This window comes from Paramisgurnus dabryanus, chromosome 24 (assembly GCF_030506205.2).
Source record: "Paramisgurnus dabryanus chromosome 24, PD_genome_1.1, whole genome shotgun sequence".
Lineage (NCBI taxonomy): Eukaryota > Metazoa > Chordata > Actinopteri > Cypriniformes > Cobitidae > Paramisgurnus > Paramisgurnus dabryanus.
Genome location: NC_133360.1, coordinates 10,477,346 through 10,504,919, shown reverse-complemented (window position 1 = coordinate 10,504,919; position 27,574 = coordinate 10,477,346). Strand labels below are relative to the sequence as shown.

The 27,574-nt window shown below is 38.3% G+C and overlaps 1 protein-coding gene across 1 annotated transcript in view; it reads left to right on the top strand.

The window, feature by feature from the left end:
• The first annotated feature begins 3,369 nt into the window (after positions 1-3,369).
• The window catches only part of elfn2a (extracellular leucine-rich repeat and fibronectin type III domain containing 2a), a 127,441-nt gene continuing 103,236 nt past the window's right edge, over positions 3,370-27,574 (top strand). Inside the window, exon 1 of the mRNA XM_065244659.1 lies at positions 3,370-3,483. The gene's annotated coding sequence lies outside the window, so the exon portion shown is untranslated. The remainder of the gene's footprint in view (positions 3,484-27,574) is intronic.

Below are 27,574 nucleotides of genomic sequence, written 5' to 3'. Positions count from 1 at the left end.
ACCCAGATCGACTCGGATCGACCTGAGGTCGATATTGTGAAGTGTATGGATGGGATTCTCCATCCTGCATGCTATCTGTCTCGGACGGCGGGCTATTCGTCTTACAGGTGGGATCATTTGTCTCTGTTAGGCCTCATTGTGCAGAGCAGGATAGTGAGGCAACAATTGGGAAGATTGTCGCTGAGATTAACATGGTAAAGCGAGAAACCAATACCAGGGCTGATAGGACTCTTTAAGAACTCAATGAAGAGTGTGGCTGCGAATGCGCATGTGGCAAATCGAACCACTACTAAATATTTATGGTAATATACATGGAAAATACCGTCAAACTGACCTAGATGTTGATGTAAGGCTTGATTGAAAACCCTAAAGGGTCATGCAATAAAACCGCAGATGTTTCTTCTCGTAAACGTTTTATTTTCCAGCAGGACAAAGAAAGCAAGAGTAGGCTATTTAGTGGTGTGGAAGCATTAATAGAGACAGTCGGGTATTCCCCATATTTTTACGGGAAGAGACCTTGCGGGTTTTGTAGTAAATTACAGGCCAGAATTGGACATTTTTGATGAAGACATTTCTGTGACATGCTTTTTGAACGATTTGTGTAAGGGTTTGGTAATTTATAACAACAGTTCCTGGTGAATAGCCTCTGCATATTACATTTAAAACGAAAAAAAAACAAACAGTATTTTAACATGAAAACAAACACTTTGGATTTTGTCTTAAATTTGACCTGAATTGTGTTAAAGTTGTGGAGTCCACCACCCCCCCATTACTGTCCTAAAAGCTCATGATCTTGTGCAAAGGTACTATCTTTACTGAAGCTTTTCGGTGAGTCCCTGTGGCTGTAGCAGTGATCCTAAATTAAGTGTATAAATCCACCCAGCCAGATATGTCGAAACTTCTCTGCTATATGTGTGTGACTGTGTGTGTGTCCCTGAAAAAACTGAACTTCCATAGCCAGATTACAGCACAGAAAGCATGGATAGCCAATCTATGCATGTACATACAATACAATACAATACTAAGAACGCATACACACTATCCAAACCAAACCGACCCCCAAATACTAGTTTGTTTGACTAGTGCAATCGTTCTGTACCGCACCCGGGCGCGGTTTGGTTCATCTCGCCTTGGCAGGCTTGCAGAGGTGGGCTTGAGCGTGGTTCACGGAATCCACAATGTAATCGCAAATCGTGCCAGAGCAAGATTCAAAAGGAGAGACGTCAATTGGGCGACCACTCACCTTAATCTGCCTTCGTAAAAACCTTCTAATGCACCCAGCAGGGTTACGTGAATGTCTGAGCTGCATAAGCGACAGACCAACTAAGATGATGGCATGTAAGAGGGCTGTATGTCATCGCGCACTAAACGACTCCAGTTCCAGTGTTAAAGGAGTAGTCCACTTTAAAGATGGGGCCCGTTGACTTATTATAGTATTTTTTTCCTACTATAAAAAGTCGATGGACCCCCTCTTTAAAGTGGACTACTCCTTTAAGAGAGAGCTTTACTTCTTGCTTTCAAAACAATCGCATCCTAATGACGAAAGCGCGCCTGGGCTCGGATCGATAAAAGTACAGGGTGAGTGCCTGCTTCTGGGGGAGTAGGGAAAGGGTACAATCACGCTGGGGCATGGTTTGGTTTGGATAGTGTGAGTGCGCCCTTAGTTGTGAACACTAGAACTAGGGTAACTGAGTCTTTAAACATTTTATGACGTCTTAAAGACTCCCATTTAATTTGCAGCTTTATTGGATGTGCTGCTGTAATTTTAACACAAATAGTTAGGGTAGGACATATTGAGTGGCTCCACCCATCTTTAAAACAGCCAGTACCGTTTACAGCCTGGAGTCTGATAGGAAGATGTGAATGTTGTCTCAAAAATGATTGATCTGTATTGACAGAAAAAAGAGAGCCCAAAATCGCATACTGTGACAGTACTGAAATAGATACAGTGCCTACTCATAAACATTTAAAACAGTAGGTATGAATATGGATAGTATTAATGAATTCGGACATACTACATCCGCCATGTTGATTCGTCATTACAAGTTAATTGGAATGTCGTTAAACTAGCGCAATTTAACCACAAGGGACAGCTGTTTAATAAATTTGTATTTGAATAGACGCCTTACTGCTTTGGACATTTTTTAATAAAACAACGCTTCTCTTTTTCTTCTTTGTTTTATAACTCCTCTCCCAGGTAATCATGGATAGTAAGTGAGGACACTTCGGATTTTGCCGGTCACCTGGGTACTTTTCGCTTCTGTTTTTGTAATACTATGAATTGGGACATACTACTCACCTTGCGTATTGCCTTTCGCCTACTATATGGAAGTAGGCAGTTTTGGACGCAACCTAAGTTTTGAATGCTTATTTCTTATAAATGTGTATTCTGTCAGTATATTTTGGGGCACACTATTTTATAGATATCCTTCAAGCTAACATATCCATATTAAAAGTCAAAAAGCTTAATTACGGTGAGTTTAAACTCTAAACAGTAAAGTTTGTGCTGTTCTTGGACATAATCATTCAACAGCAGTTGTTAATATCAAACAAAAGACGTATTTCAGCCTACAGATGACTAAACTGCCCAGAATAGCTTGGCTTGGTATTTACGTCACCGCGTCGTTTCCCTCCCTTTACAACCGTTCGTGACGTCATACTAGTTTGCAAATCTTAAAAGGTAACTCACGCAATCCAGAGTTTGTGAAAGAGACCCTCGTACCTTTCACTCAGCTCAAAGCGTTCGTCTAAAAAACCTCTCCGAGGACGGTCCCGATGCCAGAGTGAGGGGGGACTTAACAGTCAATCACGTGAAAGATTGATTTAACGCGGGAAGCTCGCGCTCTGGCGAAGTGCCTCACGGTGACGTCAGAGGCGCCGCCAACCCGCTGGTGTGGATGGTGTGCACGCGCGCGCTCGTAAGCTCGCACGCGCTAGGGGTGAGAGACACGCGCTGACAGAAATGCTCTACGTGCTCTGAGTTCAGAACAGATGTGTGCCAGCAGAGAATAGAGAAAATGCCAAAACACAATTAAGTGTTAAAAATTATACTAAAATGCATTTAAATTAATTTTTGTGCGTATATTTTGAGATGCAGCGAAAGTAAGCGTCTCGCGCAGTCAACAAGAAATTGTATCTGCCTCGATAATCGCCCTCGCGTTGGTTGAATACATTACATCCAGTCTTCAGTTGCATTGCATATAGGCGATTTTTTTATATAACTTTAATGCTTTTGTGTTGCACACGTGCAGAGTCAGTCTTTACCATACCGCAGTCGTACTGAAGCAGCCGTATATTGCTAGTATATGCATTAGTTCGGGTCTCTCTCTCTCTCTCTCTCTCTCTCTCTCTCTCTCTCTCTCTCTCTCGATCACTCTCAGCTCAGTCCGTCTCTCCTTCGGTCTCAGTGCTCAGCGCTTGGCAAAGGATAATAAACTGCGTTTCCGCAGCAATACGTGGTCAATAGGGAAGCCTGCAACAGAGGTAAGGATGCACTCCCTCAATTCAGTCGTTTCTGAATAAAACTGTTAAAGAGATCTAGAGATATTTGTTAATCGATTGATCCTCTCCATTGATCAGTGATTCATTTGTAAAGCCACCTGCATGCTGAACGCTGTGCGCAGAGGTTTGATATGCTGTGTTGTATGCTTTTCCAGCTGTTTATTGACAGTGTCAGTGTTTTAGATGCTTAAATGTTTCCCAAGCCTAATAAAACCCATGACTGGTCCATGTTTGCTTGTGTAACTTGGAAAAGCAGATGTTTTTCATGAAGATGCTCTTTTCAGTTTAGTTTCTTGGGCTGTGACAAGTGTTAAAAAGCTAAAATAGATTTTCAGTGTTTGCTTACTTATTATCATCCTCAATAGAATCTGTTTATTATGTAAGAACTGTGGAGTTATGAGGAAATGGCCATATGGAATTATTTAAGGATTATGATTTTGCCATTTTTGTGCATTTATTGCTGCCTCTAGATGATCTTTGTGTCTTTAGAAATAAATAATGTACCAATGGATATAAATGAAAGAGAGGGAGGGAGGGAGAGGAGTGGGGGTGCTGGGAAAGATACGGGACAGGGGACAGCGGAGAGCTCCATCGTTTGATTAATAACCTCGCAAATACGCAGCGACTGGCGAAGCCTGGGGTCCCCACTTTGACTCGCTGTCATTTTAACAGCAGACACAGATTATGCCGAAATACTGATAAAAAGACAAAATAGCTCCCTCTGCAAGGGCTCGAAAAAGCTTTCTACCGCATGTAGTGAAATCAATGTGATTAGGCAGATGCACTACAACCACACCTGTTATAGAACATCATGCAGCCGATATTCAGTTTTGCTTAGGGAATTTCCAGCCATCAAACAATATGGGGTTTTGTCCTTGCTTTTTAGATTTGTGGCCAGCTGGTTTAATGCTAAAAATGAACTTTTACTGGATATATGCAGTGGTGTAGTGGTGCCTGAAGAAGTGGGTGTACTCTTAATTTATGCCTTCACTCATTTCTTTAAAGTAGAAGTGGGTATACCCCGAAGCCATCAAATAAAGAAGCCCTACATCACTGGATATATGAACGAATCGTAAAGTAGCGTGCAGAGGTTTCTGTTCGGAAAAAAAACTACGAAATATGTTGATGACTCATCTTGTACATATGGGCGTATCCAAGTTTTATCCATTAAAATTCTCTAAAATTAGAACATCCCCTACTTTTAACATTTTAGTGCAATCTGACTATAACTAGCACATAAACAACTTTCAGATGTTTCTTTGCGATAACGCTCGTGCTTTCTTTCGCAACGTATCATTTCGCAGTTTTACAAATTAATCACACAAATCAATCTGCTTTAATTGCACAAAGTTATCTTGTGTTGTTTGCAGAAGACTCAAAGATCTTTCAAGACATTTTCTATAGTGCTACGCTTACGAATGTTACGTAAACATCATTGTGGTCTCATCGCAATTGTTTGACCACATCGCGATGATTTCAGATCACCGCAATGATTGCACATTTCTTAAAAAACACAAGGGGGAGCTGCAGCGCATGTATAAACGAGACCGTATCAGATGGCGCTCCTTAACTGACAGTGTTGCTATACATTGCAAAGCCATTCAAAACTATTCTTAAGAATCTGTAAGGAATTGAATTTTTTGCAGCCACTACAGACATGTGGTCAAGTACTAATATGACCTTAGTAGGATCTTGTGTGAAAATTACTTCATTAACAAACAAAAAAATATGAGAATTAAATGTCAAAGCAATAAAACAGACAATTAATCGTCATAACCGGCAAAGCCCTAAACAGGCAATTAATCGCCATGATCTGCACAATAAACCACCAGCCAAATTTCATAACCGTGACAGCCCTAGTGGCAGGCGAGATTTGACAATGAAATTGCATAAATATTTGGTCGTTTTTTCACCAAATATTTAGTTTGGATTGAGTTTTTGTGTGCTCCATCAGTTTTATTCTGAAGTTAGACAATTGAAGGAAAAAAATGGGCTTAGTGACATCAGCCAAAAAGAAATGCTATTTGGAGGCGGAGCAAGTTATTACATTTTGATAAATGATAACAATTACACAGACAAACAGTTTATCTTTGGTGTGCTTTTATGAATCACACTGGATCATTTATTTGAAATGTAAATGGGGGCTCATTTTGATTTCTTGTTTAGATCTGCTGCTGGCGTTATGTAATGAGGGTTCGGATGAGAGGCCACAATGGATGAATTTTACAATGATGAATTGACCCCTCACTACCAAAGCCTATTTTTCCCCACATGGCAATGCTGAATGTGTGACTTTCTTATTTCCAACCCGGTTTGCGATGTTGATTTATCTGTGGTCTTTTTTTAGACATATCCACAGGTGCCAGAAGTGAGTCACGAGCATGCTTGTCTAAAGGTGCGGCTTTACCCAAACCGATGTGTTTAGATTAAATTGGAACCAACTCGTGTTCACACCTGTCCACCTCAGCAGCTACAACAGTATACTGTAGGCATACAGTACTGTATATCAAACGTTTGAGTAAAAAATCTTTCTTTACTTAAATTTTACACTGTAAAAAATGGTAGCTTGTTTCACCCATAGTTGTGTAAAATATGGACAAACCAGTCTGTTGGGTCAAAATAGTTTTCCAACTATAGGTTGATAAAAGCCAGCGTTTTGAGTTGAAATATCCAAGCATATACTGTAAAAAAAATTACGGGACAAAAGCCAGCCATTGGGAAAAATGAACCCAGGAAATTTTTATATTTGACGAAACAAATGGGTTAAAAAACTCTGCATTTTGGGTTTAAACAACCCAGCATGGACTCGTCTCTTTTTTTACCCAATGCTAGGTTGAAAACAACCAAGCATTTTTAGAGTGTAGGTCAGTTTAAACCCATTGGTTAAGTTTTTCAATTTTTTTCCCCAACCAATTTTTTACACCTGGTATTAAAGGATAATTCTGGTATTTAACACTTTGAGTCTCATTTCTGGTTTGTTTTGGATGAACTACAGTGATGGACACTGAAATTTTGACAATGGGTCGTGTCTTGAGTTTTTGCCTCGTTTAGAAGCGTCTCTTGACTGCTTCATAATGGAAGTCAATGACCATGCACAAACATGTCATTAAAACAACACTTAACGTTCATTTTCAAAACTGTGCTACTCACCGAGTGGTTTGTGGTGTTCGTTGATGATTAAAAACAAATATATTGGCGCAATGTATGATTTCAATCCGTGTTATTTGCTATAGTGGAACTATTTTTTCAGATACCTCACAACCGCGTATATACTTCCGCTCTATATTTAAGTCTGAAGCGTTGGCACACTCCCAACCACTTGATGGCGACAACCACTTTGCCATACAAGTACGCTCGGTGTCTAGCGTATAGACAGTCACAATCGAGCTCAACTTCAAACCTAAAGCTGGTCACTGAGCCATCTTCTGAGAGAAACCGAGCGAAAAAACTACAACCACATCTAAACAGACCCTTTTCTGTTTCCCGGCGTCGGAGTGATATATCAGCGAGCAATGAGTCTTCCAAGAGAAGTCAATGGAATTTTACAAAATGCCAAATAAAACACGACAGAAACTGTATTTCGCTACACAACTTGTTTTTAATCATCAACGAACACCACGAACCACTCGGTGAGTAGCACAGTTTTGAAAATGAATGTTAAGTGTTGTTTTAATGACATGTTTGTGCATGGTCATTGACTTCCATTCTGAAGCAGTCAAGAGACGCTTCTAAACGAGTCAAAAACTCAAGACACGACCCACTGTCAAAATTTCTGTGTCCATCACTGTAGTTCATCCAAAACAAACCAGAAATGAGACTCAAAGTGTTAAATGCCGGAATTATCCTTTAAGATGCGTTTTGGTCGATTGGATCGTGAATACGATAGGTGCTCTTTAAGAGTGTGTTCTGCAATAGAGCTCCTGCCGTCATTACGGTACTTGGTGAGAGAAAGCAATTAATGGCTTTTAATCTAAAGTAAAAATAATCAATGAGGCGTTCACAGATCTCGGGCCAGTTGGGATTCTGCGGTTTTAAATAGAGACAGCCAGTTTAGAGTTGCTGATTTGTGTGTGTGTGCGTCTGTGGTCCGGTATCTACTCATGTGCTCAGCATTGAAGCAGTCAAGTGTGATTGAGTGCTGAGGATAATTCTCTCTCTCTCACCCAGCCACGCACGCACGTGCGCGTGCGCACACACTTGGTTGTCAGTTTAAGTCTAGATCTGTTCCAGTGCATTTCCATTCTGCTCAATAACCTTCATCCTTCACCAAAATAGTAATTAAAAATAAAGCAATAATTTTACAAATATTGGTATTCCGGTTGCTCACTTTGTAGAGCATTGTGCTAGAAGCGGAAAGGTTGTGGGTTCAAATCCCAGGGAACATATACGATAGAAATCTATGCTTTAAAGAGCACCAATGGTCCTATTCACAATTTTAAATTTTCTTTGGTGTGTAAGTGAGTGTGTATTAGTAAATGTTAACGATATGCAAAAGGTACTTAACCAAAAGTAAACGATGTCGCGAGTTATCGTCTCCAACTTAAATCTGTTTTCTTGGACTACAACAAACACATGGATTGTAGGCAACAGTTTACTTCCTTGTATTGAAGACCAACATTATCAAAATTTCTCCCGCTTCGGACTCATAGCTTGTAAATTAACTCATGTTAGCAACCAAATCTTTCAAACATGGTAAGGAGCGTCACATTTCCTGCTCACGTCAGAGGTATTCAGGCCAATCACAACGTACTGATAAGCTGCCCAGTCAGGGACACAGCACTTTTCAAATCTGTGCGTTTCGGGAAGAAAGTGAAATCTGGAGCTACAAAAATGTATAGTATGTGGAAAATAATGTGTTTTTTATCCATAAACCACGTAAACACATTGTATTCTACCAAATACACAAAATAATGCTGTTTTTAAGCAATGAAATGGATGCTCTTAAAATGAAACGTAAGACCCTGTGCCCACGAACACAGGAATTTTCAAAATTGTTGTTTGGCCGTTTGTCCAAACACAGGTCACTGAAAGCAAACGTTTTCAAAACTCCTGCCAGGGTGATTTTTTTTACACTTTTTTAAAATGTAGATGTAAGATTATCTTTGTACAAAAGTTATTTTAGAAGTTATCAGACTACTGTCTGTGAAAAACGTATTTAGTTTTATTGTAATTTTTGAATATTTCGTGGCCACTATTTTGAGGATGAAATGTTCGTACTGAGCAGTTAGGGGGTGTGCACACCTAAGCTTTTACGCCTGCGGCCGGCGCATGTTTTAAAATTGATTCCAATGGAAATCAGCGTTTTTCAAATAAGCGGTTTTTCCGTGCTCGGCGCTGACTGAGCGTCGAGAGTTGAAAGAGATTCAACTTTGGATGAAAAGCTCCGCTCATCAATGTCAGTTCTCACACGGCCATCCAATCACAGTGGAGGAAGGGCGGGACAAGTATCACAACAACCAACCGGCTCACAGCTCAAGTATCACAGCTAAAGAGCGCTTAGCTGAAAAAAACAGCTGGCATTCGGTGTCCTCCAGGCGTTTTCAGCCGTGTTTAAAAGTTTTGGTGTGCACAACCCCTTACTGCGGTCGCATGGTTTTTACAACAATATTTTGGTCACTTACTGTTCATAAGGATGGGAACTGCATTCACATATAAACGTATATCTGTTTGTTTGTTTTTTACATTGAACACTACCGTTTATGAGGAAACTAAAATCTAAAGAAATTAATAAACGACACTGCTTTGCACGCTCTTAAAAATGTTGGGTTGTTTCAACCCCATTGTTGGGTAAAATATGGACAAACCCAACTGTTGGTTTAAATGACCTTTAGAAAATGTTCATATTTTACCCAACCATGGGTTAAAACAACCCAGCATTGCATTATTGTGCAGTTATTTACCTGCACACTAGTGTACTTAAATAGACCCTTCAGCAACCTTTGTCTCTGCTATGTAGACATGCATATCTGTGTCCAGGCGTGCATTTAATTCAATTTTGTATTTAATGGATTAGTTACTGTCAAAAAGAATCTCAATAAAACCTCAAAATAAACCCCTGGGACACCCCTCTGCCCAGACGCTTGTTGGCACACTTCAGTTTAAATTAGATAATTATGTAATGCACACAATGTGGTCTTTTCCTTTTGGTCAGCAAAATTTAAATGTGGTTATGGTTAAAGTCCAAGACTATTAGACTAATAGCTTATGGTACGATACAGATTAAAGAAATAAAAAAAAATAAAACATTTCAATCAGAAATGGTACTTTTTCCTCTTATATTTTTTTGTCTGACTGACTTTAATGACTAGCAATTTGCCTTTCAACATGGCACGCGACTGCAGTCTAAACGATTGAATGTAACGCGCCTGTCACTCAAATCAAAATGAATGGTTCAGGGGTTTTTTGAAGAATAAAACTGATTTTGTATAGTGAGACTTCTGAAAGCGTAGTTCAAAGTGAAGGAACACGGTATTCCTCCGAAACCGAGATAAGTTAAACTCCGACAGGGAAACATTTAACACTTCAGAAATGTTTCTTTTTTTAACAATTTTAAGTAGACGCTTGAGGCAAAAAGGGTTTTCTCGAACACGCACGCTTTAATCTCCGAGGGAAGTTCGGTAAGTTTTCCAAACTTCCTCAAAGAACCAAACAAAGACCTTTACCCCCGGTTTTCACTTTTCTCCAATTAAATTTCAAAAACTTTAAACAAGGCCACAATTACGGTGACATTGTAAATAGTCAGAGAGGTTTGGGAGAAAGGGACACGCTCCAATCAATGCGTGCTTTTATCTTCATCCCTGCGGTATCTCAGCGGGGAACTTGTGCCAGACACCTCAAAGAAGAGCCAGAAACGCATTCAAAGTACATTATTCCCATCGATTCATTTTTGTTAAATATTTTTATTGATTTCGAGGCGTTTGCTAAAAATATCCACTGCATACAGTAGCTAAGCGTGCCTGTGGCTCTGTATAGTTACTGTATGGGTTATATTGGAGGCTCTCCTTAATTTAGCACCTGATATCTTGTTCGGGCCCGCTGAGCATATGTTACAGCGTGCTGCCGTGATTTTATTGATTCAATCTCTAGAGACCGTTTAAAATTAAACTGCATGTCTTTTACCTGATCTCATAAAGCCGGATCTTTCTCTAGAGATCTCACCCCCTTCTCTGTCACAGGTTTGTCTCACTTGGAGGCGTGGCAGTCAAGATGACATTTGTCTATGTCAGATTGCTGAAGTGCCAGGGCGCTGTGCAAACAATTGTAATAGACTGATATAGATTCCTGGTGTGACCTTATCCAGTGAATGTGTATTTGTCTCTATTTCGGGGACTTTTTACGACCCTGGAAAACCTCTCGGTGAAGAATAGTACCGTATCTGTAGCTTCACTGGTAGAGCATTGCGTTAGCAACCCAAAACTCATGGGTTCGTTTCACAGTGAACCCTACACACTTATTGATAAAATGTCAGTATTTAGGGTTAAATTTGCATCAATTTCGATTTGGTCTGTAAATGAGTACAAAATATTCCCAACTATGCATATGAATAGTGCCTAGTGTATTAACTGCAAGCATGCATGCATGAATGTCCACCCTCCATTCATGATGTATGATGTGATAATACCCACACTGGGGTTTCAGGGTGCGGGCGGTATTTAATTATCGCAATTTTCCTAATTATTCTTCAGAGGGCAGAACGTCCCCCTCTGCATTAAATCCACACACCCCACATTAATCACAATCTTTACGGAGTCGGAATGTGATCCGTGCATGTCGGATTTATTTATTTAAGCCATTTAAAGCATCGTGCCGTCACCGCTCCCCCGGTTGCGATGTTAATGATGTTTAATATGCATTAATTAGCTTTCAAAGGTTAGTTCATGGGCGGGCGGAGGCGATTTTATCAGTCGATTTAATTGGTCGAGTGATGATGGAGACGTAATTGCATGGGAATTCCTTGAAGATGCTCAAAATGGTAGAAAGCACCTGCTGTGCCGTGCTCCAATTTGAAAACTTACTTGTTTATTTTGAATTAGTTTGAATGCCGTGTTGTAGTTTCTTTTTTAACTTTTGCCATTTTGCCAAGTTGCCATTTTTTATGATTTTCACAAAAGTTTTTCACAGAAAATTTCTTCTTTAAATATATATACATCCAATATATCAAATGAAAGAATAGACCCTCTGCTTTAAAAAAAATCTTTTTCATCCTATCTTCATTTGTTATCTTTTAATCACCTCTCAAATATGGGTAGGTGTCTTCAAAAATACCAAATTTTGTGAGGTAGTTGCACTAAAGGACTTTTGTTAGAAATTTGATTTAGGGCAATGATCGAAACACACTGAGAGTTTTTACTGTTTTTTAGATCAGTGGATGCTTTTGGGTTTTATAAGTTGTCTAAGATCGCTACCTAGTGGATAATAGCGGAAATATAGATTGGCGTAAAAACTTTTTAATGGCAGGGAAGCGTTTTCTCTTAATTGACGAGATACATTTTCAATGGCGAGGAAAGAGTTAAAGAAAAATACGACAAAATCTACAAAACGTAATTTCTTGATAAACTTGGGAAGATTTCTAACCTTAAAGCTCTACTGTGTACTTTATTTAGTTAATTCTTAACAAAAACCCATGTTTTCTTTCAAAAGTATGTGCTCATTCATGTGTAATTACTTCCCACCCATTAATCAAAGTGTTCTCGTAAGTGTAGAATCTGCTATTTAAAATGCATACCGTCGAAGCGCTCTCTGGCTGAATCCATGTTGTGCCTCCATCTTTGAAATACATTCGCCGACGAGGGACATTCCTGAAATTCAAGCTCCGCCTTTCGCGCTTTCACTCTACACTCACGCTGCCCGATAGCTGAAGCCTTCGGAGGTTGCATGTGTAGGCGCTATACGTCATCAAGACAGTCTTATTTCAGAATATTAACAATTATAAAGCTGACAATTATTCTTAGTTAATTGTAAATTGATGTAATATGCGAATGACTTGCGAATGTAATGCTCAGTTAATTTAAATAAACCAGGCTTGATGACGTATCCAGCCTGTGACCTGCGTAGCTGAATCCTTCGGATTTTACAACAACCGCACACCGTGATGAACCTGCGATCTAATGCTTTGATTTGAAAGCCTGCTGAAGACATATTCTCGAGGACATTAAAACAAATCGCCAAGGATGCGAAACGGGGATTTTAAACGACAACGTGACAGGAAAAACATCAAGACCAAAGTCACTATTGGAGTTAGTTTTCCAAGATGGGGCTCAAGGGACACTGAAGTTGCACTTTCTATCTTCTCCACAGGTAATTCAGCATATTCGTTTACATCTATACAGTCCATGTTGTAAACTTGAAGTTTTATAGTTCCTTGGCTAACTTTAGCATGATTATGCATAACACTTGTTAGTGTAAACATGCATGTGGTTTAATGTGTTGGTACAGACACACGCCGTCTCCCCGCCCATTTATGTAATCTGAGGTACTGAGATAAATGTTTTCATCTTTTCTGACCTCTAGCACAAACACACGGTGACAGCGCTATTTTTAGCCTTTCATTGATAAAAGCGTCGGATCTGCGCGTCTGTCGTTTCATTTTACAAGCGTGTGAATGTTGCGCGATCTTTTTTCACCAATATGAGAGAAAGCTCTTACATATACACGGACATGTAACATGTTTACTTAAAACATAAGCATTGTACTCTGACATAATGTCTGACATAATACTCTGATAAAGTGAAAGTTGCGCGATCTTTTTTCACCAATATGAGAGAAAGCTCTTACATATACACGGACATGTAACGTTTACTTAAAACATAAGCATTGTACTCTGACATAATGTCTGACATAATACTTTGATAAAAGCGTCTGATCTGCGCGTTTTTCGTTTCATTTTACAAGCGTGTGAAAGTTGCGCGATCTTTTTTCACCAATCTGAGAGAAAGCTCTTACATATACACGGACATGTAACGTTTACTTAAAACATAAGCATTGTACTTTGACATAATATTAGTTCGCGTCCATTTAAACCCGTCATGGTTGCTTTTTGTATGTGATTTTAAGCGGACATATCATGACAATCAGACTTTTTTCATGTTAAACATAAATCTGTGTGCTTTGATGGATCACAGGCAAAGGACATTGCAAATTGTTCATTTTTTCTCATTGCTTTTGCTTTGTAGCTACTGGAAGCCATGTTAACCTTGGCATGACACGGCCGGGCCACCGTACGAGTTAAAACGCGTTCCGAATGGGGAGGGCTAGAAAGTAATATTCAGTTGGTTGTCATATAGACTTTCACCGCTAGATGGGAGTAGATCTTACACAGTGGAGCTTTAAAAAAATATGTACAGCCAAAAATGAAAATTAGCCCATGATCTACTCTAGGGGTGAACGATACATCGGATTTTCATCGTCATCGCGATATGAACTCATGCGATGAACACATGTACTGTGGAAACGGTGATTCACATATTGCGTCTATTGCGCGCTCAAGTTCATTATTTCAAATGTAGGCGCGCAGTATGTGCGCTTTGGAAGCTCTGCGGTCGCGACTCGCAAGCGGTGCGACGCGCTCGTTTTCCCAGGCTTTTCAAAAACATTTTAACTTTTCAGAATGACACAAGCGAAGCGTGCAGGTCATGTGACAATAACCTACGTGTCTAGCTTTTTCCACGCGTTTTTAGGTGCGACATGTGAATGGCCCTTAAAACATGAAAAAATATAAAATATATTTATCGCAACTCACATCGTCATCGCAACATTAAACAATGTCATCGCACATCGCAACTTTTCCTCACATCGTGCAGCCCTAATTTACTCACCACGACTCAATGTCGTTACCGAAAGCTACTTATTTTAGTTTGTAAAGCTTTAAATATTGATATTTTTCTTACAAAATCCCATTGATTGCCCTCAGAAGGCCTTTATTAACTGTGTATAGCCGTGTGGATTACTTCTGTGAACGATGAATTGACTTTTTTGGCAGGGCGCGCAAAATCGCTAGCCCGACATCCCGGGGCTATTGTGCCTTGCAGTTGGGCTACCAAAATGCATCTCCGCCCTGCCCGTCGTGCTATCTTGCCCTATAGGGACGAAAAATATATTTAAATGCCTATGCATTCTCTCACAGATTTGGATGGGGTAATTATGGTGTATGTTATTCATTTGAAGTTGCGCTTGCGTTTATTTTCGCGATTGCACGAAGCCGCGAATTGTACAAGAAGCAAGCAGTACTGATTTGTCATTGACGAACTGGATCTGTTGCGCATAATTTCCTCCAACGTGGTCCTGTCAGTCATTATCAGTGTTGGGGGGTACATTTATTAATATTTATTATTTTATGGGTTATTTGTGTTTAGATAGATGTTTTGTTTCAATATTTTACATTAAAAGTAATGTATTTTTTATTTGTGCTACTTGCATTCATTTCGGGCTACCAAAAACTGCCGAAGGGCTACCAGGGATTTTGAAATTTTGCGGGCCCTGTTTTTGGGTTTCAAATCAGAAGCACCATTTACTACCATTATAAAGCTTGAAGCAGCCAGGACATTTTCTAATATAACTCCAATTGTGTTCGTCTGAAAAAAATATTCATATGCATCTAGGATGGCTTAAGGGGGAGTAAATCATGAGGACATTTTCATTTTTGGCCAAACTATCCCTTTAATCTCTATCCTAACTTCTGTATCTAACCTGTAACATGCATCATAACATATATAAATTTAAACTTATTTTTCATTAAAATAAAAAAAACTGTTTTGTGTGGTGATTAGATGGAATTTTTTCCTGTTTTGGTCCAAGTGGTCATTACGTTTCTAATTTTGATTGCTTTGAGAACTAATAGCACACATCACTCGAACATGTTTAATACTTATTACTTATGGGTTCATTCAAATCCCTAACCCCAAGGTGTGTGCTTTAATATTACACTTAGGTTTTCTTACCGCATTAGCAAGCAACTCTAATAAGGATTATCCACCTAAATACCCATCCGAGTCCTGAAATCAAAACAGCACAGGAGATGTTGTGATACGCATCACACTTGATATTAAAAAGCTTCATATCCCAAAAGTTAAACCGGTCCCCAAGGTTTGTTTGTGTAAGGGTCTCAACCTGTTTGTTTTCGTGCCATTTAAAAATGCACCTTGTCTCAAATATATTCACCAGACCACAAAAACGTCAGGGTGCATCGGTCAAACCGCGATTATCTCCATGACTCGTTCACCCTCCACTCCAGTAAACCTGTCATGACTGGTCCCTTATGCCTGCCAAAGCTCTCTTTCTCTGTGCCCTCTCACCTGTCAATCAAACGTGTCTGCAGGGGGGGCCAGGCATCTCTGCCAAAGCCAATCAGAAGATCTGTCTGTTCAAAAATTGTTACCATGGAGACACCCGTGGATGCCCACCTGGCTAATACATTTTTATGATAGTTTATAAAAGGTCGGGCTTCAATATGCACCCCAGCGGTAGCTGTCATTAAATTACTGTTGGATGATAATTCGGGTTCCTGGTGCATCACTTGGTGATGGTCTCCATGCTGCCTATACTTACTGTAAGACTTTAAAATGAAATTGAGTTTGTGTGTGTTGCCAGATTTGTCACCGTGAGCCTGTTTGTCATTTTGACAGGTTTTTTGTTGAAAATGGGCAACACCTTTTCATTTCATTGCATCACTTACTGTATTTATCGCCTGCTGTCACGCCTTCATTGGCATACGTTTCTCTGTCAACACCACATGTACAATGTTTGTTTGTGTGTGTGTGTATATGTTTGTTTGTTACATTACAATCTACTCCAACGTTGCGGCTAACAGCATTCAAGCAGTATTTCATTTATAACTACATTTTTTAGCTACATAGCACGCATTTGGCAGATGCTCTTAGGTGAATTGCAATACATTCGATCATTATGTGTGTTTCTGGGAATCGAACCCATGACCTTTGCCCTGCTAATGCAATGCTTTACCAATAGGCTTTATGCCCAGCTGCACTACTTCCTGAACTTCAGCCAGCTCCTTGTTTCCTGTCTGCCATTATTGGACAAACTGATTAATCCAGGTGTGCTTACATCAGTAGTCACAAACAAATTGATTAATCCAGGTGTGCCTGACCTCAGTAGTCACAACAACAATAATCAGACACACTTGGATTAATCAGTTTGTCCAATAATGGCAGACAGGGAACAAGGAGCTGGCTGAAGTAGTGCAGCTGGGCATAAAGCCTATTAAGCTACTTATCGGTTGAATTGCAATGTTTAATGGGGTTCGAAACCAAAATTACTTTGGCAGCAATACCTCAATACAGTTAATCTGTCGTAAATATTAGGTATGTCAAAAGATGAATGTCGATTAATTACATACAAAATAAAAGTTTTTTTGCATAATTAATGTGTGTGCACTGTGTGTAACTATTTTTAGTGCTGGGCAAAGATTAATCGTGATTAATCGCATACTAAATGAAAGTGCATTTTTGCATAATATATCTGTCTGTGTTGTGTGTAATAATTATGTAAATTTAAACACAGACACATACATATACATTTCCGAGCATTTTTATTTATATATCCATTTTTTTGTTTGTATATAATATAGAATATATAAAAATGTTAATAAATATGTATACACGTGTAAATGTTACTTAAATACATATATAAATGTGTGTGTATTTATATATACATAATAATTACAAATAGCACTAGGGCTGGCCAAAAAAATCTATTTTCCGATTAATCGTTTTTTTCCAGTGATCGATTCAAAATCGATTCTCACATGCCATGAATCGATTTTTTCCCCATTTTATTTTCGCCAACATTTAACGTAAGATTAATGTTAATCTAATTACTAGTCTTCTCCACTAAATGTTACCCTTTTTTTGCCTTGCGCTATGTTACCAAGGAGCGAGAGGCGAGCCTGTCATTCATTCATTCAGCCTACATTCTAATATATTATAATATAATATAATATTCTATATAATCTATATTCATTGAGTTGAATCGAGAATTGAGTATAAAAATTTAGCCGAGAATCGATAGCTTGTGAATCGAAATCGAATCGATCGAGAACATCTGAATTGATAACCAGCCCTACACAGCACACACTCATATCTTATTCAAAAAATTTTTTGTATCGATTAATCGCGATTAATCTTTGTCCAGCACAAATTTTATATATATATATTTACATTTGTATTTATATATATTTTGATATAAATTTAAATAAAAATATACCTAAATAATTTTTTTCTTAAATTCATGCATGTATGTGTGTATTTATATAGGGATGCACCGATACCGTTACTGGTATCGGGTATCAGCCTCGATACCACATTTTCTAAAGTACTAGTACTCGTTAAAAGTCCCCCGATACCTGGAATCGATACCACGGTCTGAGAAATGTCTATGTTTGAGCGGCGTGTAAGGGGTTAATGCCTCTTGTGTTGTCCAAAGAGGCAGAGTTTACAACAAACTGGAAAACTTGTCCTTTGTTTTTTTGTTAAATTATATGACTACAGCTGTTACCTGTAAATTTAAATCATGTTTTTTTATTAAGTACTCGGTATCGGCATCGGCAAGCACTGAAATGCAAGTACTCGTACTCGTATTCCAAAAAAGTGGTATCGGTGCATCCCTATATTTATATATACATAATACACACACACACACACACACACACACACACACACACACACACACACACACACACACACACACACACACACACACACACACACACACACACACACACACACACACACACATATATTATGCAAACACAAACTTTTATTTTGTATGTGATTAATCGCGATTAGTCTTTTGACAGCCCTTGTAAATACATGTAGAACAAATACAATAAACAAGAAATTTAGTTACTGTAGCTAAATCTCAATTTTTTTTAAACCAAGGGCCAGTAAACCTTCAAATCTTCCCTCTTTTCACTATTCCAAGTTTTCCCTCTAAAGAAAATTGGACTCGTTTGCGAGTTTGCCAAAAGGCGAGACGTGCCGCATGCCGCTGTCAGCTGAAACCTCGTGGGAGGCGAACTATTATTTTATTCCGTCTGCACTCGGCTGACACTTTTTTACTCTCGGCACGTCTAGAGGTTCAGGCGCGGCAGATGGTCCCCGAGCGCTGGAACGAGAGTGGGTGGCGGGGGAGGAGGACGTGTGGATTATCTCGTCCGGAGAGGGAGAGACTACGGAGATAAAGAGTCTCGGTAGTTTCAAACGCTCTCTGATATCAAGTCTCCGCCCCCGCCCTTTGTGAACCCAGGATTTGAATTTAAAATGATTTCATTCTGTGATGTTGTGATCCAGCGATGAGAAATAAAATATTGATATGCCGTGGCATCCGGTGATGGAACAGGCCTTCAAATTCCTCTTCCTTGCTCTGCCGATCCTCCTTGACCTGTTCCTCACTCCGCTCTCTGTATTCAGACATCTACAATATAAAACAAGTTTATGATTGATTGAATGTGAAAGAAAGATAAAAAATAATTCTCTGTGCTCCGACACATACCATTGGTTTTTAATGTGGACCGGTGTTTGACTGCTTGTGAGATTATAACCTGTCGTGTTTTTCCCTACTACTGGGAAATTGGTAGATCATTGGGTTAGCAACACAAAGGCAATTGGTTCGATTCCAGGAACACACATACTGATAGATGTATAGATTGAATGCACATAAATGCAAATATATGGTTAGGATCAGGTGTGGTGTTGGGTTTTATAAATGGGAATAAATCAGGTAGCAGCCTCCCCGGTGTAAGAACTAACTTAAAGTAGGAGAGTCAAAATCTCATTTGGAATCGAAATTTCGGTGGGCCGGCTTGAGCGCATTTATTACGTTTCATGCATGTGCATTGTGCATGTATTTGTATGTGGGTAAATTAGGTTGATGGTGTGAATCGAGGATGTTCAATTAAATCTAAAAATCAAGTTTAATATTGAAAGCATGACAAAAAAGTTTTGAAGATGACGCATTAAGTAGTTAATGTAAATTAATTTATTTTTCACCGTTCTATACTATACTACATTAGTGATTTATGAAGAAGAATAATGCACACATATAAAAAATTCCTTTTTAGATGTTGGCATCCCATTTAAAATTTCAGTAAATTTTGGCCCCGAGCCAAAAATTGGCTGGAATATTGTACGACACATTTGCAAATGAGCCTTTGACTAATAATGGCTAAAGGCAAAGGTTACTTGTCTAAAGTGCAAATGTGTTTTAATATCCTGTTACTGTTAAATTAAGAGCGAGTAAGAAAGTGCAAGCTTTGCATTAAAGCAAGATATTCATTATCTGGTACGTGTAATTTAAAGGCTGGATGTGTACCTGGATTTGTGTGGCTTTTAGTTTAGTTTATGTGCATCTTTAGGGATAGTTAGCCCAAAAATGAAACTTCTGTCATTTTTTTTCTTCTAATGAACATGGAGGAAGATATTTTGAGAAATGGTTGTTACCAACTGGATCAGAGGCCCAATTGACTTCTATAGTAGGATTAAAGAATCCTATAAAAGTCAATGGGGCCCTCGATCGGTTTTAAAAACGTTTCTTAAAGGATTAGTCCATTTTCTTAAATAAAATCCAGATAATTTACTCACCACCATTTCATCCAAAATGTTGATGTCTTTCTTTGTTCAGTCGAGAATAAATTATGCTTTTTGAGGAAAACATTTTAGGATTTTTCTCATTTTAATGGACTTTAATGGACCCAAACACTTAACAGTTTTAATGCAGTTTAAAATTGCAGTTTCAAAGGACTCTAAACGATCCCAAACGAGGCATAAGGGTCTTATCTAGCGAAACGATAAAATGTTGATGTCTCTCTTTGTTCAGTCGCGAAGAAATAATGTTTTTTGAGGAATACATTCTATGATTTAAGTGGACTTTAATGGACCCCAACACTTAACAGTTTTAATGCAGTTCAAAATTGCAGTTTCAAAGGACTCTAAACGATCCCAATCGAGGTCTTATCTAGCGAAACGATTGTCATATTTGGCAAGACATTTTTTTTTTTAAACCACAACTTCTCGTCTTCCTCTGGTCGTGTGACGCGCCAGCGCAACCTCACGTAATACGTCATCGGTCACGGTCAAGAGGTCATTGACCTATTGAAACTATGCCCCAGCGTTTAAAAGTGTGGAGAAAGATGATCGTTCCCATGTTATTGTTTGTGGAATGATCATAATTAAAGTCTTTGTGTCAGTTTATTGTTTAAAATGTTTCGCAAATGTGCGTTTCATATATGTAACACGTGACCTTTCCACGGCATTACGCAATTACGTGAGGTCACGCTGGCTCATCACACGAACTGAGGAAAAGATGAGAAGTTGTGGTTTAAAAGTGCATATTTTTTATTTTTCTTGCCAAAAATGACAATCGTTTCGCTAGATAAGACCCTTATGCCTCGTTTGAGATTGTTTAGAGTCCTTTAAATCTGCAATTTTAAAATGCATTAAAACTGTTAAGTGTTGGGGTCCATTAAAGTCCATTAAAATGAGAAAAATCCTGGAATGTTTTCCTCAAAAAACATAATTTCTTCTCGACTGAACACAGAAAGACATCAACATTTTGGATGAGATGTTGGTGAGTAAATTATCTGGATTTTTTTTAACAAAAGGGACTAATCCTTTAAAAAACACCAAAATGTTTGAGAACCACTGTGAAAATCTAAAAGAGCCACTTTGGTGATGCTGTGAATGACACAAAAACTGTTTAGTCCAAGACTAGCAAACATAATGGATGTGTGTACTGTTATTCCCCCATATTTCCATTTAAAAATACTTTTGGGTATTATATCTTTCTAGATGGGTCCGAGAATAAGAACGCCTACAGTTCCTCTAAATCTTGACAATTTACAGTCTTTCCCCTCCAGGAAACAGACCAAAAATGTCAATGACTCATCGTCACACGCTCTGAAGAATACCCCCCCCCCCCCTTTCAATATATCCCACCCAAACTTTAAGTTTAAATTCAAGTTGTGTTAAAGTATATATTTTATTTAGTCAGACACTAAACATAAGATTTCAGATGTCTGTGTATATGTGTGTGTCTGGTTGAAATTTAGTAATCCTAGCAAAACCTTTGTGTAGTCAAGGGCTGTGGTTTTGACAGCAGAGGAACCTTAGTGACACACACAGACACGCACACACTTGTAAGGTGTCAGCATCACCCTGAAAATGTAATTAATGCATGCAAACACTTTGGCCTGATCTGACCGCACACACACTCTTGCCTTCCTACACTGCATACTAAAAGGTTTCCTGGCATACTGCACACAGCCTTTGGCCTGTTAACTATGGAAAGCACGCAGTGACAGGCTGAGCTTTGTGTGTGTGTTCGGCTACGTGTGTGTCTGTGGCCATAAGGTCTAGCCCCAGTGAAAGGTGACTCATAGCAATTAGACAGAAGTCTTAGACTAGCCAAAAAGTTCAATCTAAGCTCCGGCCTACATGTGTGTGTTTGTGGGGTCTTACATTTTGCCTTCATCTCTCTGATTATCTGCGTTGTGTGCTTTAGGAGCCATCAAATGATCTTATGCATGCCACACAGTGATTTCCTGTGACCTCACTTCCTGTGGACTCCAATCAATTATTCCTGCATCTTTCCGTGTTGCTCCAAGCATCTGTACGTCTCTCATTAACTTTCACAGCACACATGTCGAGAGGTAATTTCATGACCACAGGTACCACAGTCTCCCCCCAGCCTTTAGGCAAAGCATGCGGCATAATTACAAAGTGTTAATGTGTGGTACCTAACAAAAAGAGCACAATGAATCAAAATTTTCTTTTACATTTAATCAACCATGTACAAAGATGCACGTCCCCCATTTTATCACAGACGCGTTTCTGGTATTTTATTCATGCCAGACACGTTCAGCACAGTCATCGAATTATTCGTGAGGTTTTTGTGCCATAGGAAGCAAGTACAGTTAAATTTAGCCTTATTTAAGTTTATTTCTGGATAATAAATGGTGCTTTGTGGATTTGTGATGGGTCGGTTCAATGTCAAAGACTTTCCGCTGATTTTCTGCCCAGTAGAGGCTTGATACCTTCAAGGTTAAGTTTATTGAAAGGTTTTATAGAAGGCTGAGAATCCTAAGACACTTGTATGAGCTACGTGTTTTCCTGTTGGCTATTTATATATGCACACACACTACTTGTCAAATGTTTAGGGCCACTTTACTGAAAAGTATTTCATTTTTTTTTAACTGAAAGTGTATGCGTAGGTTAAAATATAATTGTGATAGCATAAAATTTTATTCTAAAAGTGTGTTGTTGAACAACTTGGGCTGAATAAAAAAGACAAATCAGATAGGGAGAGCCAAGAATAGATGTGAACTCATTTAATAATCAAATATATTTATATTTATATTTATATAAGTTTCATCGGACGCATGTGCGGTGACGTGATACGTGTCTGGTCCGAACTTTACATCCGTTTCAGTTTTTTTTAATGGTCTGACTAGTTGCTTAATTGAACAAATACTTTGTCGAAACTAACAAATGTTTTGGTTTTCTAAGTAATCTAAGTGTTGTTTATTTTGCTTGTTATATAAATAAACTACATTTAAAGTACTTCGTTGTTATTTATTCTTAGCGGAGTTTACCGGAAGTTACGTGTTGACCACGACAGCCGCTTATTTACGTTGTTACTGCTGAAACCATTTATATTTCTTTTTCTTTTTTATAATTTAATTATCAAAAAGCATCAGATGAGTCCAACAGAATCTGGTAGATAAGCAAAGGCTGACAACTTTAAAAATGTTTAAATATAACAAAATTTAAATTCATTTTAGATTTTTTTAAATCTAAAATAAACATAAGTTTATCGGACAGAGTTTAGATTAATCCTAGATTAACTAGGTCTTAATTCTATTAGGACATTTAAAGGAAAACACCACAGTTTTTCAATATTTTACTATGTTCTTACCTCAACTTAGACGCATTAATACATACCTATCTTTTTTCATTGTGTGCACTTTTAATCTCTGTACAGCGCCTAGTGAATGTGTTAGCATTTAGCCTAGCCCCATTCATTCCTATGGCTCCAAAAAGGGATGAATTTAGAAGCCACCAAACACTTCCATGTTTTCCCTATTACATGAGTAGTTACACGAGTAAGTATGGTGGCACAAAATAAAACCTTTGTTTGGAGCCATAGGAATGAATGGGGCTAGGCTAAATGCTAACACATTCACGAAGCGCTGTACAAGATTTAAAGTGCACGCATTGAAAAAAGATAGGTATGTATTAATTCATCTAATTTTGAGGTAAGAACATAGTCAAATATTTAAAAACGCTGGTGTTTTCCTTAAAGTCGTTTTTCCATGTTTTTAAATTAAGGAAGCTCAAACATGCATTTTGGTCTGGGAATAGGATAAGCCCTGTCCGGGAAACTGCCCCATATTTGTAGTTGCATTTAATTTTCCCTGAATAGTTTTTGTTCATTACCTATTATTATTATTTTAAAATGTGAATTCACTAATATGCTTTTGACTGTAGTATGGTTCTTTTTTTGTCCCCTTAGATTCTGACGTCCCCAGTTTGCCTAATCAAAATTAGCTTCCTGAACCTTCTGCAGTGTTTCATTTATCTTACACAAAAGAATGAAATACATACAGGTTTTAAATTACATGACAGCGATGATGATATTCATTTTAAGTAGAACTATTGCTTTTTTTAACAGGTTGTACAGGTCATTTAAATTCCCTTTCCACTCCGTGAAAGCTCCCAATTAATGTGAAATTCTTCTTTTCTCCTTTAATTTTTTTTTGATTTTTCTGTTTGATGTTACTGTTATTCGTCTGGTTCATAAGCAGACTTTGAAAAGTAATAAAATTGAGAACCGTGATCAGTCCTGGGTCTTTATGTGGGATCTGTCCATGGTGCTGAAATCAATGCCTCACCTCTTTTACTAAAGCTGAACTCTTGGCGCTCTCCATGGTGCTGAAATGCCTTAAAGATTTCTAGGGCGTAGAACCAAATCGTGTTCGCGTGGGCGACCGTCCCCTGTGATCAAGATTATTTTACATTGCATAGAATGCATGTGTTTGTGTGTCTATTTGAGTTGCCATGTGTGACTTTACTCACAGTGGTGTTGTACAGATCAAGGCTCTGTGAATTCATATGGGCATTGGTGTGGGTGGACACCCGTGGACGAATGTGGACGCCGCGTTTCTCTCTGTGTGGGAAGAGAATCGACCATAATTGACTGCTTTCTCCTAACCATCTGGTCCAATTAGAAGCTGTGATTTCCACCGTAGTGTGCGCATGGAAACCGTCCAAAGGGCCACCTGCCTAAAACGCCAACGTTTTAGCCCAACATTCCAAGGTTACTTAATCAAAGATGAAATCAGGTTTAACCTTCATGTTTAGCCACAAACCCTTGCACAGTGTGCAGTATTTAACTCATAACTTAACTTCACTTTGATTGGCTAATTGTTCTTTCATGACCAGTTTTTAGCACCTGCTGTGTTCTTTCAACACCACGAAGCCCATTTACCGCCTGCTTTCTTCTTAAACTTTATTGCTGTAGGCAAACAGCGCTGACTTTTGCAAATAACATTTTGTTAACTTTGCTACTGTCGTCCTTTGTTTCTGTAATTCTCTTTGCCTGAGGTTTCCCGGCACCCTTACCCTTTCGCAGATTGCTCTTGCAGTTTAGTTTTTCCCCAGCGCCTCGTCATAGTGTAACCAAAGTCTGGAGCCTCTAACCCGAATGAAAGTTCCTCTCCATGGTGATAATGACTCCCCTGCCCTTTTCCAGCCTTTTGATCCATGTCAACTGGGGCCCGGCTTTTCTCGCTATAGTTTAGGCAGAGAGTCTGACATTTAAAAGAGTAAACGTATAAAAAAGTGCCGGGCATCTTTATTAAAGTCACCTGTTATGTTTGGTAGCATCCTTAACAATGACAGCGGGTTACGTAGTGCATGATGTTTAAAGACTTTTGACTTCGATTGCTGTAGACAAAGCTCTCCGTGTAGTTTGTTGCTGGGGAAGTTGGTGGCATTTCTATGAATAGAGTAGGTGGAAGTGCATTGTATGAAACCTCTGACGTCAGATCTTAAAGAGTTATCTGTGTGTGTTTTTGTTTTAATAAGAACACAAGGTTAGCCAGTTTATCTTAATTTATTTTATTCCCTATGATAGGTTTCTTGCATTTACACAAGCTGCTATAGTTCAGAGTGTAAATAATGAATTTTTTGTGACTCATAATAATGTGGATTTTCGCTTCACCGCAGATGTCTTAATTTAACAACAGTCACGACTGAGCTGTTTTTTTTTAAGCTTAATGAGAACAATGGTGATGGTGGCTCTTAAGTCGATCATTTCTAAAGTCTCATTTCTGCGATTTCGTTTGTACTTGCTAATACCGAACTCATGCTTCACTTGACAGTGTTATGTGAACAAAAATTGTGCAATGTTAATCAAACTTACAGGTGGTTATCTCAACCGTGCCTTTTATGTAATTGAAACACATTAATGATTATTTTCCACATTCTGCACAAGTTGATAAATTACAGCTTGATTGCAAATGACACGTAATAAAAATATTAATATCTCATTCTTGAGCATGCTCTTCACAACCCATGTCGTATCCTTGGTAACCAAGTGCACTAATATTTGAAACGTTTTTAGTGGCAACATTTTTGTTTTGGTGACTGATAAATGAGGTGTCATGAAACATTTTGATAAAAAAGTAAATGCAAATTAAGAGTATCAAAATAAGAAGCATACAGTTACAAACATCTCTTCATGTACTATTTTGCACATGATTTCAAATGCCATCATACAAACCAATTTAGTTTTTTTCCACATTTAAGGGAAAAATTTTCATTACCGCAACGTGTCCATGACTGGATTTTGTTTCTTTGACATGGAAATATTTCTAATAAAAAAATCGAAAAAATAAAAAGCTTCAGTGCATGTTATACTATAAACATTTACAGTAAAGAAACATGTGGTATTTGGTGATCATTGGTAAATCAATAGAGACAATAATAAGGAATATTAATGTGTCCAAGACCAATTTTCTCATCCTCCGTAACAATTTTCAATCATTGTTTAAGCCCTCAATGAACAAACATTTTCAAAAAAATTTGTTTGAAGGGACATAATTGACTGTGACACTCAATATGGCTATCAGGTAAGCAGTTCTTATTTTTCTCTCCAGATAAAAGTAGAAATTTTGTTTTTCATAGTACCTAGACAACTTTTTAGTTCTCATTACCGAAACATGAGTTTGTAAATGCATATATTTAATGTAATATCATGTTGCGGTAATGATATTTTTTTCATAATGATATTCAAAAAAAATGTAATAATTCTATAGAAAATATTTTTTCAATCTTCTAAAAACGATGGTTATAGTAACTTCAGACCTTAATCTATGTGCAAAAAAATTGGCTTCAATGGCTTTTAAAAAAAAATCTGATGCTGGACACCTTCTAAGTCTGGATTTCGTGAGAATCACCCTTGTGTGTCAATATCCATATTAATTGTGTAAAAATACTTTTTAGGATTAAATGCTTTTGAAATGCTCCATGTGAAAAGTTGGTTTGGAGATAATCTCTCATGGCGACACAATGCAAGTAGACTTTGTATGCGAGGCTCGTTTCTAATTTCGAAAATTTATGCAAGTATCTCGAGAGGTAATTATGCAACGCAGCTTGCAACACGAAGCAATTAGCACAAATCAAAGCGTATTTCGGATTTGTGATTGGTGTTTTCTCGTTCCGCTGTCGGGAGGTGACAAAGTTGTCACCAGTAGATTTTTCACCTTGTATGTTACATAATCATTGGTGTATGGTAGTTCTCAAGTTTTTACAAAACATATAGGCCCAGGATGAGGGAAAGCCAGGACTAGGCCTGAGACTCAACTAAAAATAATTTGCACTGAAAAATCTTAAAATATGTCAGTGCCGTTAATTTGTCTCAAGATAAACACAAGTAACATCTTCATTCAAAGGCATGTTTTTAGAAAATGCTTAAACATCTTAATTTAACTAAGGCCTAGTCCTGGCTTTAGCTAAGGCTTGTCTGTGAAACCAGGCCTAAGATGTTTAAGCATCCTTTATAA